This window comes from Aptenodytes patagonicus, chromosome 22 (assembly GCF_965638725.1).
Source record: "Aptenodytes patagonicus chromosome 22, bAptPat1.pri.cur, whole genome shotgun sequence".
Lineage (NCBI taxonomy): Eukaryota > Metazoa > Chordata > Aves > Sphenisciformes > Spheniscidae > Aptenodytes > Aptenodytes patagonicus.
Genome location: NC_134970.1, coordinates 134,881 through 152,073, shown reverse-complemented (window position 1 = coordinate 152,073; position 17,193 = coordinate 134,881). Strand labels below are relative to the sequence as shown.

Genomic DNA, 17,193 nt, shown 5'->3' with positions numbered 1-17,193 from the left:
ATTTTAATATTCCACATGAAATACCAGCTACTACAGGATAGTTCTAGCCTTCCCCATGCCCCCATTACTGTTTGAACTAAGTGTGAAGAAATGCAGTTGCAAAGTTGGCTGGGCTGTTTTGTAGTAGCATCACATTTAGTGAAAGTGAGTGGAGAAAAAAAAAAGTGTGCAGCTCAGCAGACTGGAGTGATGAAACATCTCACAGGTTGTCCAGCGATACTGACTGAACTCTGCTGATTGTTTGGAACATGAGTTCCACTTGAGCAATTTCGTAAGAGACTGCTGAGGGTCTGTTTCAGCGAAGAGATGATGCCTGAGATCTTTCATTCACACATGGAAAAAGAAAAAAATAAATTCTAAGGCTCTTATACTGCCAGAGCAAAAAGACACTATGTGCTAAAAGCTAGCAAATTGGTCAGCCTCAGTGCTGGATGTCTGCAATTTTAGGAAAAAAAAACAGAAAATCAGTATGCTGTATGAAATGAAACTCGGAGACAAGCTTGGGATGACATTTTAGGGGGTGAACCAAGTGTGTTCTTACCTGATGGAATCTCTTAATCAAGACCTTTGGCAAACTAGCACTGGTGAGGTGAAAAGGCAGTGAGTTACCCTCTTTCTGTTCTAAGCAGGCTTCCTTTTTTCACTAGTATTCAGGCAGGAATCGGGTGAGAGCCAGAGACATACTTGAGTCTTCCTGGCTTAGGAGAGAATCTGAAGATTCACAGGACAAAGGCCTTAAACTTTGGTGGTTTTTTTGGTATGTGATTCAAAGTGGGTCCAAATGAGCTATTGAGGCAACATAAACTATAGACCTGCTCCCAGATTTGGGAGAAAATGGCCAGAAGATAAGGGTAGCTGCTGAAGCCTAGTGAAGAAGAGGAAAGCAGTGGGCTGAAAGCAACAGCTACAAGAGCAGGGAAATCTCTTGGTCAATTCAGTAGATAATCAGAAGGAGAATCACAGATTGCCATTTGTTGGCAGAGAATTATCTGATCGTGGCTGATATTTGAGAAGAACTGAAGATACAAAACTTGCAGACACATGAAGGCACATACTTAAATGCTTGTCCTCTGGCTACTGTAAAGGCAGAAATAACTCCAGTCTTAATTACTACACTGTGAATGGTCATATAGATCCCAAATCAAAGGAAAACAATTATTTTCTTCAACTAAATCCAGCATGCTGACACCTTCTCAGCAGAGTACATTTCCAATTGTAAATTCATAAGTGTCATTGAAAGTGATAGAAATAGTATTTTATTAGTCAAATATTTAGATAGCTTATCTGTTCCATTTAATAAGGTAAATAAGGGTTGTATAAGGTACTCCTGTAATGCAAAAGATCCTGCTGGATTCAGTGTGGAGATTCAAGTGCATTTGCTAAGGAGAACGTGCTGCTAACGCCAAAGCATGAACTAGATTAATTTTACACCTGCACAACTTCATTTTACACCTGCACATTTTACACCTGCACCTACACAGGAGAGCTGGCTGCCAGTAACTAGCCACTGGGTTTTGCTCTTACCAACATCCAAATACAAGCTACATAATTTTTAAAAATCTAACTGAAAACTTCCAAGCCTGTTTTCAAGCAGTGCAGGGCAAAGGAGTCAATCAGTTACGTGCTCGTTGCATCGTGTTGTGCAACACTTCGGCAATGATTTGGCCACTCCTTGGATTTACTGCTGTCTGTAGGTCATGTCTCATGTTCTACTATACCTGTGTGGTTGAAGTATTTAGGAGTTAAGCTAGTTACAGTGATATGAATGTGTCAGAAAGGTCAAACAAAGTTCTAAAATCCAAAGCTTCATGTTACCAGACTGAGTACGCTATATTTTTCCAAGAATGTACTAGTAAAGTAATAACCCTTTCAGTGGACTCTTGACAGTTTAGTAACAGTAATGGTAGAGCTATAATACGCTGGCCACTGCCAAAAATAATCCAACAACTTTTCCGACTGTTCTGCCACCCTAAGAAAACACTGCTTCAGTTCCAACTGGCTGGTTTTTAACCACAAAAGAGTTTATTTTCAGCAGGGCTTTTTTTTAAGTTCTTTTACTGTCTTCTTCCCGGATTCCCAGTTGTGGTGGAATCCAGTAAATGATGCAGTGTTATTCAAATGATGCTGAAGACAGCATGTATATACTGTTCCTCTCTACCTACCATTCCCAGAGATTAATAAAATATCCTACTGAAGTAAGTATTTCTTCAGAATTTACATGCATTCAGGATTACAGACCTGGGGGGTAAAAAACCCCACTTCATTCTTATTTCTTAGTTTCAGCACATATAGTAGGAGTAGTGCCACATTATAAATTTATGGAATGCTATTTGCACAGGAATGCTTCATAGGGGTTTACAATAAAACAAATACAGTATTTACCAGCTGATCTAAAGGCTGTCTGAAAAAGGTAATAATTGAAATATAGACGATCAGTCTCCCTATTTCTTTGCTTATTTGGCAATCACACAATAAAGATGCCACTAGTAAAAGCTGAACAGTCTAAAAGCAGTATTACAAGGGGCTTAATGTAAGAGTGGAGAAATGAATCACATCAAAAAGCAAGTGGTTCTGTGTCTTGAAGAATTCTTTGCTTGCAGGCACCTGTAAGCAGAACAAGTGCCATACAAAACAAGTATATATAGGAAATTCCCACTTTTTTAAACAGCTATCCCACAGGATCTGAGGAAGAACAGATGAAAGGGTATGTTGCCTGGAAACTTATTTAGAACTCAAAATTTAGTAAATTTACTAAATTAATTGCTTCCAATAAGAATAGCAGTACTTAAAATTGTTGCCAAATCTCTGTATAGATCTCTGTTCCATGTAAAACCCCCAAACTTTTAACTCTTGATTCCAGTGCAGATCAATTTTAATTCAGACTGCAGTACTTGCACAGTTAGCAACTGGGTTATAAAGCATGTAAAGATATATATGAGAGTTTTGGAATTCCAAGAGTAATTTATAGATTTGACACTTCTCTGTGAAAACTGCTGTTGAATTCTGGCAGTTCTGTTTTTGCTAGAATACCGAAATATAGCTCTTTTAAACTTGGAAGCACTGATAAATTATCATTACAATGGGGAGAAAAAATGGTGTACTATGTTGAAGTAGTTCCATTTCATGACTACCACTTGTATAACTGGAAATACAGTATGGAAGATTGGACTCCAGGACATCACCCACTCTTTCTCACCAGGATACTGAACAGTGCAGCTTCTTACTTCAAGAATGTTAATGTTTTATTTTAAACTTTCTGAAGGAGAGAAAATGGAAGCTTGATTTAGCACAACTTCAGCAGACCAGTAGTGGTGATGTTTAACCAACACAAACTCCCCCTCAGGTATTCAGCTCTGTCAGAACAAATCAGAAACACTTCTTTTGCACATCTGTCACAATCCTAATGTTTTAAATAGCTTTTCTGGGGGTTATGTTTTAAACAGAAGAGACTGGACTTAACCAACCCAGGAGCATCCCTTCCAGTTATGTGTTCTTCTAAAATCACCTGTTTTCACAGAATAATATTATATATACTTAATGGTAACTGGCAAAACATCAACACCACGTTTTGCTACATTTCAGGGGTATTTTTACATTTGCGTTTAAAGTGGATTGATTTTGCTCTTTCATTGACTCAGTAGGAAAGGCTGGGGGAGACAGATGAAAACCTGCTACTTGAAATTTACTTGAAAAACATATAATTACATTTCAGAAGGTCTTCTAATGTTTCTTATTTCTGGTTACATTTGACCATGATATGAACAATGGACAGCTTTGCAGTAGGGAAATTTGCTCTGGGGCTTATAAGAACTTCTCAGTATCCATCAGTCCCAGGGCATTCAGATCATGAATGAAACAATAATGCTATTCTTTTATACAGTGTGGTACCTCTAGAACAATCATTGTGAGGTGAAGCAAAATGTTTTTGTCATGACCAAGAACAATAGAAGTTTTAGCCACAAGAGTATATAAAGCTTCACTGCTAGGCCAGCTGACGGTCAGCTAGCACTCTAATAGTGATAACCTCTAAGGTTTAGTTTACAAATATTGCACTAATACAATGAAGGACTCCTACTATCAAATCAGTCTTCTCCTTTAGGGCAAATCCCTATCTTACAGTGTCTCTTACAGTTCTACAAAGATGATTTATCCCTTCCTAGTGTTGGTATATTGGCTGAGTCCCCCAAATGCTCTAAGTTAAAAAAAGGGATTTAGTCATTAATAGACAGACTGTGCTATGGCAGAATTTAATACACATTCTCTTGAGACAAATGGGAGTGATCGTTTTCAATCACACCTCACTTAAACAGATAAAACTTTTACTTTTTTTTTTAAACTGCACATGCTTTAGATCCAGCCACCAAACTTTACAGGTTAAAAAAATGTGGTTTTGTACAGGATGATGACTTACTTTCCACTCAGAAACACAGAAGAGTTTTCTACAGTGAACTCTTAAGGGCTGAGGATGTGCATTCAGTGCTGAAAACTTTTCAGTTTTCAGCCCAATTCATTTTCCAGTTAGCTTTTGCTGACAGTGTGGTCTGAGTGTTTATTGCCACGTGCTTTTGCTAAATGTGAGTGGGGATGGGGTGGGCAGGAAAATGTTCCTCATTATTAGTTTGTTAGAGATTAATATACACTCTGTATATTAAAAGTGTGTAATTCCATCATGTCTGGTTGGAATGTATTCTTGCTTTCCTTGAAGAGTGCCATATTTTTTTTTCCTTTGAGGTTTTTGTCTTAGCATTACACAGTTCTGTAAATATGGTGATTGTATTGCTTTGTGAAATCTCACGATGTGAGACTTGAAAGACCAGGAAAATAAATAAAAACCTGGTGGACCAATCAGTAATTAAAGCCATACTGCTGTGTTACAGTTCTACCAGCATGAAGTGGAAACTAAGACCAAGCCTTGATTTTATACCAGGACACCGCTGACACCTCACGTAATTACTGTCATAGTACTGAACAGCTGGGAGCATCCTCAGCTTGCATGAAGTGTGCTGCTGCTTGAATTGAAGGAACGAAATTTTCCAAAATGCTTTGGCAAGCTTTTTTATTGTTTGTCATCCATAATGCACCAGTAAAGCTTTAATTATGTCTCCTAGATACTTACTATTTGCTGAACACAGAGTACTGATTAGGCTGTTAGATCACAGAAACCAATGATAATATATAAGACCTGTCTGTCTTGAGGTTCTTGGGTATCCTGCTGCTTCCAGTAATGCCTGACTAGGTAAAGTGAAGCACTAGAATTGAATTGGTCTATTAATGTGGTATTACTATCTGTAAATGTTAGTAAAAATGAAGCATGTTTATCTGTAATACAGACTATTTTTAGTGCCTTATTTTAATAGAGAAGACAGTGCAGCCTTCTAATTGCACATTGACCAGATTGCATTAAAGTAGCTCCTACGCTAGTAAGAGAAAAGATAAATTAATGCTCAGTTTTGCTCAGTCAAATACAGCGAGTAAATTATTTTCTAAATAAAAACAAACATAGGCAATAAACATAGACATAGAATGTTGTAATCTAAAGCATGATACAATTTGGAATGTTGTTTTCTGTCATTCTTGAAGTTGTTGGCGTATTTTAGGGATGTGCAAAAAATAAACAGAAAGGATATTTGAATCTTTTTGTGATTACAGAAACACTGATATATCTTGAATTTATGAAATGGCGTGTATTTCAGAAGTGAGCTCCCTAGTGCAAATAACCTAGTTACTCTCAAGTCTCATGCAGTTCATGCAGAAGGTGTGGAAGAACAAGGGATTAGGTTTGTGAGAACACACATCTGATTTACCAATTTTGTAATTCAGATTACAGGAAATAGAAGAAAACCAATATCATAATAGCAGGAAATAATAGTTTTCAGAGTATTGAATGAGCCAATAGAGTCCCCAAAGTATCTGATTAGACTTCTCCATTTCAGAGATGAGAAGTGGTTGCTTTATTCAATAATGACAAAAGAAGTTGTTCGTACTATACAGGGTTTGACCCAGCAGTGAAGTTTGTGCAGTTCTTTCCAATGACACAATATGGAGCATGTGTGCTGTGCTAGGGCTACAGGTAGCGGATGGTTTGCAGCCAGTAAACGGCCACTTGTTTTCTGGTGTTATTTGCAATGATGGATGTTATGCTTGGCTGTCTGTGCAGCAAATGGGATCATGGAGGTCACCAAAATAAGCAACTAGTAGTGTATTAGTTTTATCTCGCTGCTTCTGGTAGTAAGAGAGAAATGAGGAAGGCAGTTGCTGCTGAAGTTGCTGTTAAAAAGAGGGTGTCTACTGGCACATCTTCCTCACTGAAACATTTGAACAGATATATGAATTAAAATTTAGCAGTAGCAATTCAGGGAAAAAATATCTGAGACCTGAGAAGCCTTGAATCCATAAGCCATTATGACTAAGAGCAGTGTCAGAGGCACTGCATTTCGGCTTTCCCTTGATCTTAGCTGATGAGCAAGAAAATGGGAATTTCTAATGGACTCAAGATTTCGTTCCTCTATTATATCTACAGTGACTCATCCTGTAAATAAGAGCTTTACGTATGCTGAAGAGCCAGTTGGAAGCTACCTGTGTCTCATACACTTCCTTTGGTTCCAAATGCCTCCAGTGCTGAAATGTTCCTTTGAGTATTTTTAGGGAGAGCAGTAGACTGGAAAAAATGCTGCCCTGCAGCAATGAGCATGCATCGTGTCACCATGATCATCGTCATTACAGGACGTGCAACAAATACCTACCTCTAGATTTCCGACGCAAGTTTAGTCTAGGCAAGGGTAATAACGAGAATGCTTGATAGCCCATGATGCATCTGTCCATTTTGGGTACTTAAGGGAAAATAGCACTATGAGTCTTGGACCTGCAGGGTGGGGATTCACCAAATCAGAAACCAATAAGGCTTTGGAAGACACTTCTTAGGGTTTATTTTATGCTTATTGGGGCATAAGTAATGGGAATGGCTTATTTGCAGGAGCCTAATTTTATCACTTCTATCCTCCTGAACCAGTACATAAATATTTCAATTGCTAGTGCCTCTGCAGAGAAGCCCCCAAAAAGGAAAAGAAGTCTATTGCCCATCACCTTTGTTGACACCATTCCCTCAGAGCACAGGGTGCTGAGTGAAGCTACCTGATGGGAGAGATCCAGCCTGCAGCAACAGGTAGTGGTTTCTTGCAGTAGGTGGCAGAGACTCATGACACAGGACAGACAGAGCTCAGCTTTAAAAGGCTCACTTTCTAACTACTGAGTTGTAAAACATAGAATCATAGAATAGTTTGGGTTGGAAGGGACCTCTAAAGGTCATCTAGTCCAACCCCCCTGCCATGGGCAGGGACATCTTCAACTAGATCAGGTTGCCTCAGAGCCCCATCCAACCTGACCTTGAATGTTTCCAGGGATGGGGCATCCACCACCTCTCTGGGCAACCTGTTCCAGTGCTTCACCACCCTCAGCGTAAAAAATGTCTTCCTTATATCTAGTCTAAATCTACCCCCCTTTAGTTTAAAGCCATTCCCCCTTGTCCTGTAGCAACAGGCCCTGCTAAAAAGTTTGCTGCCATCTTTTTTATAAGCCCCCTTTAAGTACTGATAGGCTGCAATAGGGTCTCCCCAAAGCCTTCTCTCCTCTAGGCTGAACAACCCCAACTCTCTGAGCCTTTCTTCATAGCAGAGGTGTTCCATCCCCCTGATCATTTTCGTGGCCCTCTTCTGGACCCGCTCCAACAGGTCCGTGTCTTTCTTATGCTGAGGGCTCCAGAGCTGGACACGGTATTCCAGGTGGGGTCTCACCAGAGCAGAGTAGAGGGGCAGAATCCCCTCCCTCGACCTGCTGGCCATGCTGCTTTTGATGCAGCCCAGGATACGGTTGGCCTTCTGGGCTGCAAGCGCACATTGCTGGCTCATGTCCAGCTTTTCATCTACCAAGTACCCCCAAGTCCTTCTCGGCAGGGCTGCTCTCAATCCCTTCATCCCCCAGCCTGTGTTGATACCGGGGGTTGCCCCGACCTAGGTGCAGGACCTTGCACTTGGCCTTAAACCTCGTGAGGTTCACACAGGCCCACTTCTCAAGCTTGTCCAGGTCCCTCTGGATGGCATCCCGTCCCTCATACAAGACATAATCAAGACTTCTTTTTCTAAGAATGTAATGTTTGGCACCATGATACTCTTACATGTAGAGTATGCTCATGGGAATCCAGAATCATCAACAGTCATCTAAAATGTGGCTTCCTTTGGAAAATAATACATGATCTTCAGGTCGCGATGGCCATACCAGTAAAAATTTGCAATGGGATGCAGCTCTTACTGTGACAGATTGGCTGTTAGTACGGTGTTAAACACGTACAGAGCCACCCTGACAGAAGAGAAAATTTTATCCTATTTAAGATAACAAAGACAAACTGACAGTCATTAAATAAAAGATACAGAAATTGTCTCTGTCAGGATAAAAATATCTTTAAATACAGTGAAGGAAAAATGAATTAATGGTCACTTATTAAAACTAGTGATAAATCTCTCTGAAAATAAATGATAGAAAACAGTCTTAGAAGGAGCATGTGAATCTGATTCTCCTGAAGTCGATGGCCTCAATGGCATAAAGCTGGTAAAATTAAGTGAGCTAGAAATAAAAATGCTGGCTAGAAATAAGTTACCTGAGCATACTACAGTTGTATATCGTCCCTATATTATCTTTAAAGCAAATCCTAAAATTAATAATTGACATGTGATGATTACTTTGGAACTTTCAATATAGACTTCAAACTGTATATAGATTTTATAGGACTCCAGGGTTTCATAAGTCCTAATTCATTGGCACAAAGGAGTGACTAAAGATCTCGGGCACTAACTGACAGGAAAACTACTGCAGCATAAATGGGATAAATCCATCCCACCCATATAAAGTTGGATGCCTTTGAGGTCTATGGAAACAGATGCCTCCATCCTACCCAACTAGCAGCCAGCATGAAAGATTGCTGCTTACCTACAGTTCCTGTCCAAACACAAGAAGAGGAGTTGTTCTCTAGTTGCTGCGAGTCCAAAAGAACAGCATGGGGGTGGGTGCATGGCCTGTCCTTCTCTCCCTCTACACCTTTCCCAAATGGATCTTGAGCTAGTTCTGCCAAGTGTCTAGCTTACTATATTTGGTCCTGAGGTTTCTAATACGAAATGACCAGAAATGACAGAACTGGAATTTCAGACTTTATGAAACTAGCATAATCAAACTGGAATTTATCTGGGAAAAGAAAGTATGAGGGCAATCAGACTACAATGTTACTATCCCATCTTACAGCCAAAAGTAGTTAAGGCAGGAAAATACAATATCTTTAAGGGCCAGTAAACTTTTCCAACTAGTGATCTTATTCCAGCTATTCAGAAGGGAATATAAATCCTGATTCTTGTCCAAACCTTGATTAATAAGAACCAGCTGAATCCTAACAGCAATGCTAGCATTTGATTTTTATTCAAGCTCATAATTTTAATTTTTGTTATCTTTTTTCACTTTTCTACCACTGTACAAAGAAATTTGAAACAAATGAAATTTTTAGCAATTGGACATGTATTGTAGTGTAATGCATAAAATGTGGTGACTCCAAAATGAGGTAGAAAATAAAAATGAGCTGGTATGTCATGATCAGATTCCCAAAGATAGATTCCATCATTTGTAATGTTTCTTTAGATCTTGAATTTGGAAAAGAACATTATGTAAGTACAAAGAGCATCCAGAAATGATGGCCAAGATCCTCATGACTTTTAATACTTGATGCCTGTGTTTCAGGCTTTTCTGTTCTGTTAATTCTTTACATCAAAAAGGAATTTTATCTTCTACAAATCTTCCAGTGCTTTTATAACTATTTAAAAAGCCTCAACGGTATTTTAATGAGGCAGGAATTCTGAAAATACAAAAGGGAAGTTGAAGTGTGGCAAGTCAAAATACGGGAAGGATGCAGCAAAGAAGGCTAGAGTTGAGAGAACTTTAAAATGTATGTTCTACTGAAGCTGAGGATCTGGCTGTACTTGACAAAAAATTTTGTAGCTGGAGCAGTTCAAAATGACTTGTTGGATTTTTTTCCATTAAAAAAACCCCTTAAGGATATAGACAAAGGTTTGCAAAATAAAACTCCCACCTTATGAAATGGAGATGCTCTTGTGTTCATTCAGAGATTTCTGAGATAGTGGAGAAATAGTCAATAGTGAAACAGAATATTACTTTGCATATGTAGGATTTTCCATCCAAAAATGTCAAGTCATTTTACAAGCACTTAATCAAATGGGCCTCACCACTAGCTTATGGTCTATCAGTAGAAGTTACTTCTGTAGCAAGTGAAGAACCTGAAGAATAACTTAGGATTCTTGCCGAGCAGTAGCTATGTTCCTTTTCTCCCTTGCCTGCCCCACCCCCCTTTCTATTTCTAAATCTATTTTAACGTGGAATTCAATTACATTCTTAGTGATTGAATTCCCTCTCTAATGACGTACTTTACATGACAATATGGAAATCGTGACAAGAAAACTCAAATGATCACTTTAGAAATTGAATTCCTTATTTTCATTGCAGTTGAAAATGGGTATTGATCCCACAGCAGTCACATTCATTCTGTGCCTACCTTATTGTAACTACATTTAACTAATTTTGTTTGAAGTCCACATAAGGTATGGGAATAATACTTTTAATTAACTTAAAATTTTAATATTTTTCTTTAAATCAACATGCCCCAAGTTGAATTGAATGTATTAAAAACTAAATAATTGGGCTGTTGCTCATTAGCGGTTTGATTTCTGTATTCTTCGACATATCCTGTAAATTTGAGAGGTGTATAATTTCTAGATGACTACTGGACATAAGCAATAGAGAGCAGTGAGCTTTGTCCTGCTATACATGAGGTGACATGCAAAGATTTGGGCAGATATTTGTATATCTTCTCATTGCAAAGCCTGAGCTTGTTCTGAAGATTATAAAGATGTAGTGATGCTCAAACTCTTGCACTCCATCTGCCTTTCCCATTTAATTTGCATTCAAAACAATTTCTTTAGAATTCTTAAGTACTGCAGTACAGAGATGTGAAATATGGTTGTTTTTGCAATCTAAACTAAGCAAATAGTTTAATTAGGTGCAAGAAAAACTTTCAACTTTGAAGGCTTTTTAGTAGTTTCTGGTGACTTAAAAATTGAAAGTTACTAAAGAACTGGAAAAAAGGGGTTTCTTTCTCTGCACAGCAAGACCCTTTTAAATCTGGTGCAATTTTGAAATGAGAGGGTAAAGTCTCCTAAGAACAGGGTCTGTAGTAGAGCTGTCCACAAAAAAAACTGGAAATACCGCCAAATAAAACAAAGTAAAACACAGAAACACTGAAAGAGTTATCAGATTGCAGTATCATCTGTGTAACTGTTGTAATGTTCTCCGGAAGCACAAGTAGTTCTTACAGGAGAAATAAGAGTCTCCTGACATCTAGGGTAGTTTACCAAGAAAAACACGAGGTTCTTACGATTGCTTAGACCTTTAAGCCATTTGTTCTAATACTTTGGCTCATCTGGACATGATCAGAAAAAGGAAACAAGCAGGATTTCATCTTTTGAGTTCTAGCACTTCAGAAGCAATGATGCTACATCATTTTGTATGAAGAGACAGAGCTGTTTTGTAAACTGTGGTGCTGCTGGAATTTTTACCCATGTGCTTTCATACTTAATATGTTTGTACTCAGTACTTACTTAGGATTAAAGTATGGTTTCTGTGTAAATGTGTTGACATTATGCAAAATGCTCCATACCTACTTTTTTTTTCTGTACGTTTTCTGTTCTGAACTGTTTTTAGCCTAGAAGATCATCTTGATTAATTGGCAGCAGAGTAAACCATTGTAAAGCTGATCTGCATAAGTGTTCAGGATGTTTGGGAAACAGATCCTATTTCTTCGCACTCTTTTATTTGCCTTATTGCCCTTATTTGTTCATTGTATTTTTGTGTGTGTATGTGCCTCAAGTGGTAGAAAAACAAGTGTGTTTTTGTCAATGTTTGTAATCCATATAAGTATCAGTTCCTTCTCTCTTTACCATAATGCTTTTTTGTACCTTTCTTTATGGAATGAATGGATTAAAAAGCAGTAGGAGAATGGGATTACCATCCCCAAGTCCAGCCTGTGACTGCCGTTATGACTAAGTGGTACAGCAGCAAAGACACACGATACGCACTTGCACTAAATCATACCATCAGGGCCAGACAGACCTGTGCATTCCCTGTCTAAACAGAACAGCTGTTCTGTGCCACAGTTCTGCTGATTTGGATTTGTTGGGCAGCACACTCAAGGACCAAGCAATATATTCCTGCTGGTAAAGTCTCATATTCTCTGGAACTCAGTCCTGCCCCTGGTCATGCCTATGTCTTGACATACTCTTTTTTGTTTCCTCTCCAGCTCCAAGTGCTGTCTGCTCCGCATGCTTTCTGACTGTGTCCTCTCCTTTATTTGCAAGTCTCCATGCCTCCTCCTTTCACACATTGAGACCAGCTGCCTCAGAGTTGCTGCCCTACCCAGTCTTCGCTGCAGTGCACGTTGGACCTCTTGTCGTCTTAAGCGTCTTGGCTTTCATCTTCTGTGGAAGGTATTTACTCGTTACTGTATTAACCCATTGCATAGTCACTCGCACAGTTGCAATGCTAGACAACTGCTGGCAACATGAAGAGAGTTAATAACAAAACGTAGGGGATTCTGTACACTGGCAACAAAATACATGTTCAGAAAAACTAATTCAAACTGCATTTCCTTGTTCTGAATAAGTAAGTACAGTGACTTGATTTAGGAGGTTACTTCATTCCTATGCTCTGAGAATCTCAGCTCTGCTTAGTTGAGAACTTGACACTAAACCTATGAGGCCAGAAAAATATAGTCCGAACTTCTGCACTGTGTAAAGCTCCCAGCATCCTGAGTGTGTCAGGCAGCTGCGGCGCAAAAAATCTGACTAATGCTCCCAGAGAGCAAAGATAGTTTGAACTGGGTCCATATTTTAGCTGTATGGTGTGGGCTTCTGGGTGCAGACCCAGTGAGCAGTGGGGCGAGTAGGAGTTTTCTGTCTTTGTATTATGTCAGGGTTTGAGGGGAGGCAGCTGCTGTGAATGTTTTAAGATAGGAGGTTTTTCTTCCCCACCCAGACATTTAAGGTGAAATGAAATTTAAGGTGAAATTTAAATGTGGGAAGGGGTTTGTCTGGATCTTGAACGAGCAGCATCTGGAGCGTGACCACTCTGCAACATCCTTAACTCACACAAAGCTTGAATGACCATCAGTGTAATATGCAGAGAAGTGAATGGTGATACAGAGTGCAAGATGTCCTCCCTTGTTGGGAGTCCGCAGCTGCCTCTGGCTGTGTCTTTGAACAGCTGTCCTGGTCAAACACTTATTCTGTGCAAAAGGACAGTTAAACAGAAAAGTGTTCGTAAAGAAAAGATCTGATCCTTTCTCATACTGTTCGCTCCCTTATACATGGTGTCCTGGTTTCAGCTGGGATAGAGTTAATTTTCTTCCTAGTAGCTGGTACAGTGCTCTGTTTTGGATTTAGCATGAGAATAACGTGATAACAGACTGATGTTTTAGTTGTTGCTAAGCAGTGCTTACACTAGTCAAGGACTTTTCAGCTTCCCATACTCTGCCAGTGAGGAGATGCACAAGAATCTGGGAGGGAGTATAGCCAGGACAGTGGACCCAAACTGGCCAAAGGGATGTTCCATACCATATGACGTCATGCTCAGTATATAAGCTGGGGGGAGTTGGCTGGGGGGCAGTGATTGCTGCTTGGGGACTGGCTGGACAGTGATCGGCAGGTGGTGAGCGGTTGCATCACTTGTTCCTCCCCTCAACCCTGGGTTTTTTTTTTTTTCTTTTTTTCTCTTTCTCTCATTGTTTTACTTTCCATTACAACATCATCATCATCATCATCATTATTTTATTTCAAGTATTAAACTGTCTTTATCTCAACCCATGAGTTTTCTCACTTTTACCCTTCCGATTCTCTCCCCCATTCCACAGGGGGGAGGACGGTGAGTGAGCAGCTGTGTGGTGCTTAGTTGTTGACTGGGGTTAAACCACGATACATGGGAATCCTCTAAGCAAAGAACAAAGTGCAAAGAAGTTTAAATGAAATTCAGGCTTCAGCAACCTCTGCATAAGAACAGGAAACAGGGAGTTGGACTAACCTGTCAGCCTCCACAATTCTTACAAATCTGCATTTGGCAACATACTTGTGTTAGGAACATTTGTAGGGTTCGTACATGTTCATTTTCTGTTTTCTGGCATCATCTGGTTGCTGAATGTATTTTTTGCTACAGTCAAAAAGTATAATGGAGAAGATGGGTCTCTTTCCTTTTAATTGCACTTGCATGTTTCAACCACTTTTTCTGGAACTCTCTTTGGCCTTGTTCTAGGTCTGAATAAATCTGAACGCCTAAATTGCAAAACAATGCTAATAGCTGATGTCGTTGCACGTCTTTAGACTGTTCACACTTCAACTTTCTGTGGGGTTCACTGAATTCCCTGGTATGCAGAGTTTGAAATGTGGGAATTCTAATGAAAGTAGGCCAGGATTAGAAGATTACTGTTACTGTGTTTACCAGCTTATTATTTTCCTTGCTGTCTTTTATTGTATTAGGTATGAACCTTTTTTCCATTTCCATAGCGAGAACAATCAATAGATTGAACGTGTGAACTCTTGGAACTGGGATGACTAAACTGCTGTAACAAGTTTTCTCACCCTACATTCATCAAAACAATCTTGCAGAAGCTGATTAAACAAAAACTTCTATTAGTACTCTATCACATACCTTATAGAAGATATGGGGGAAGGAGTCAGAGTGGGAGGAGGCACTTCTGAAAGTTGTGGAATAGTAACTTGCTGTAGGAATGAGAAGCTACAGAAATAATAACTTGTAAATAATATTTGAAGGCTACAGCTGGTAACTGCAATACAGCTTGAAGATCAGATCATGCTTCTTCCAGTTTAATAAGGGAAAAATGTTGCAGACAAATGCACATATGTTTCTAGCATGAGAAGATGGGAAGAGCCTTTGGTTGCTTAGACTACTGATAAGGATGGCAATTCCAAAACCTGTAAGCTCATCAGCTTGAGGCAGCGCTGAAGTTAGCTATGGTATGCAAATGCTGTTGATACCACTAGTACAAAATGGAGCGTGTTATTTAGACCAGTGTGGATAAAGAGTTATGGCCTGCATGGAAGAGTGCTATCTTTGTGCAAACTTTGATGTTAAAAAATGGTAACTTGAACTCACAGATATACTGATTACCCTGCTAAAAGAAGACTTGGAATCTCTTCCCAGAATTACAGCATTTTAATTAGAAGAATGTGAGCAAAGTCTTAATCTTGTTAATAGGGATAGACAGGGATAAGGCTGAAACAAAATCCACAGCAACATAGCCTAAAAATGAAAATCAATGGCTTGGAGGCTAGTAACAACAATGCTAGCTACAGCAACAAAACTGCTCCCTGTCCCTACTTTTCATACAAGACTAAGCTTGACAGTGAATAAGTTGGAAGAAACACCTCTTCTGCCTTGTAACATTGAGCTACATCAACACACAGCTATTTGAAAATACATAGCTGCAATGTAGGGAAAGGTATTTTAAATTTACAAGCCAAATCCACATATACGTGATTATTTTCTTTAAATTTCCTTTTAGCGCTTCTAAGTTCTTGTGACATTCAAGGATCAATAAGAATCTCATCTGTAGCTGATTCTGACAGATGTTAATCTTTCCCTTGGCTTTGCTTTGCAGTCTGCTTGAAATAGTACTTGTTTCTTCATGTCAGGCCTCTGGCAATGCTTACTGGAGTTAGGATTACAGTCTCCGGTGAATCCCATTTTTACTGTCATTAACTTTCTAAACTGTTCCCCATAGCTGGCAACCTTTCCATGCTTGGAGACCTACTTAGTGGGAAGCTGGGAGAGTGATGTTTTTTTGTCTGCCTAGAATCATTGTGCCTTTAATTGAGATTTGTTTAACTTTGTCATTAAGTCCATTTACATTGTTTAGGCATTTCATGACAATGATCACATACTTCACTTGTACACTGGCTGCATTTCAGTTGCTATTTACCTATTAATGAAAGAAAAAAAAAGCTCCATGTTTAATTAAGATTTTTACAAGTAGCCTTTTTTTTTTTCCTTCTGTTAATTTGGTTAATAAATTCAGCAAATTTTTGGATTGGAAATTAGAGACATGGCTCATTGTCCTGTTTTCGGCTGGGATAGAGTTAATTTTCTTCCTAAGTAGCTGGTATAGTGCTGTGTTTTGGATTTAGTATGAGAATAATGTTGATAACACACCAATGTTTTAGTTGTTGCTAGGTAGTGCTTACACTAGTCAAGGACTTTTCAGCTTCCCATGCTCTACTGACTGAGAAGGCTGGAGGTGCACAAGAAGCTGGGAGGGGGCACAGCCAGGACAGCTGACCCCAACTGGCCAAAGGGACATTTTATGCCATGTGACATCATGCTCAGTACATAAACTGGGGGAAAGCCGGCCGGGGGGGCCTCTGCTCAGGGACTGGCTGGGCATCAGTTGGCAGGTGGTGAGCATTTGCGTTGTGCATCACTTGCTTTGTATATTCTATTACTACTACTACTACTACTACTACTACTACTACTACTACTACTACTACTACTACTACTACTACTATTATTATTATTATCATTACAATATTTCAATTATTAAACTGTTCTTATCTCAACCTCTCAACCCACAAGTTTTCTCACTTTCACTCTTCCGATTCTCTCCCCCATCCCACTGCGGGGGGCAGGGAGAGTGAATGAGTGGCTGTGTGGTGCTCAGTTGCCGGCTGAGGTTAAACCACAACACTCATCTGCAGATTCTGTGCTATGTTCTAGCTAAGGAAGTGGCTAGATTTATTTAGCAAAATTCAGGTGCTCTGGTTTCAGTAGCTACTTGTCTAGATAGCAATTGATACCGCTGTCAGAACCCATAAACCCAGGGTTTATGGTTGATTCCAAATTAGGGACAAATCTTGATCAGAAAGCAACAGGAACGGAAACAATTCTCCCCCAAATGACAAGGATTTCATGGCGAACAGAAAACACTGGGTGCAGTATTGCTATTTGTGTTCATCAGTCATACAGCTGTGTAACAGATTGTAGGTTACAGGTTACTTTCCTTCTCATAGAATGTGAGTCAGGGGT

General features: G+C 39.4%; 1 protein-coding gene and 1 long non-coding RNA gene across 5 annotated transcripts in view; one reads left to right on the top strand and one right to left on the bottom strand.

Annotated features, from left to right (window-relative positions):
• Positions 1 to 17,193, top strand: part of LOC143169997 (uncharacterized) — a 124,675-nt gene that overhangs the window by 71,175 nt on the left and 36,307 nt on the right. For all 3 annotated transcript variants that reach the window (XR_012996987.1, XR_012996986.1, XR_012996985.1), the window contains exon 3: positions 12,404 to 12,590. This is a non-coding gene — a long non-coding RNA (uncharacterized LOC143169997). The remainder of the gene's footprint in view (positions 1 to 12,403; positions 12,591 to 17,193) is intronic.
• NGF (nerve growth factor) overlaps positions 1 to 17,193 on the bottom strand; it is a 36,797-nt gene that overhangs the window by 5,171 nt on the left and 14,433 nt on the right. The gene's annotated exons all lie outside the window — the stretch shown is intronic.